General features: G+C 38.6%; 1 protein-coding gene across 1 annotated transcript in view; it reads right to left on the reverse strand.

Annotated features, from left to right (window-relative positions):
- PLCL1 (phospholipase C like 1 (inactive)) overlaps positions 1-417 on the reverse strand; it is a 197,954-nt gene that overhangs the window by 51,567 nt on the left and 145,970 nt on the right. The window lies entirely within an intron of this gene.

Consider the following 417-nt stretch of genomic DNA (forward strand, 5'->3'; position numbering starts at 1 on the left):
TGTCTCAAATGCGAGAGTAAATGTGAAACACTCGTCATGTAGATGTGCCTCAAATGGGGTCCTGCAGGGACCTGTTCTGAGCCCAATTCCGCTTAGCATTTTTTAAGTAACCTGGTAGGAAGCATAAAATCAGTATACATGGAGTCCAGAGATTTGAACAGTGATGAATAACAAAGAATATGCGTCAATGATCAAAAGACTGCTTGACGACCAATCCATAAAAAAATAAAGTATGTTCCAATAGGGACCAAAATGTGAGGACATAAATCTATAGAAACATGCAGGGCAAGCCTTACTTAGAGTACTGTGATCCAGGAAACAGTAATTTTGGAAAAACAAACAAACAAAAACAACAAAACAACCATCACCACCTGCTTGGTTGGCAGCGAATGTGACAAAAATATCAAAATGGTATAC

This window comes from Cygnus olor, chromosome 6, assembly GCF_009769625.2.
Source record: "Cygnus olor isolate bCygOlo1 chromosome 6, bCygOlo1.pri.v2, whole genome shotgun sequence".
NCBI classification, from domain to species: Eukaryota; Metazoa; Chordata; class Aves; order Anseriformes; family Anatidae; genus Cygnus; species Cygnus olor.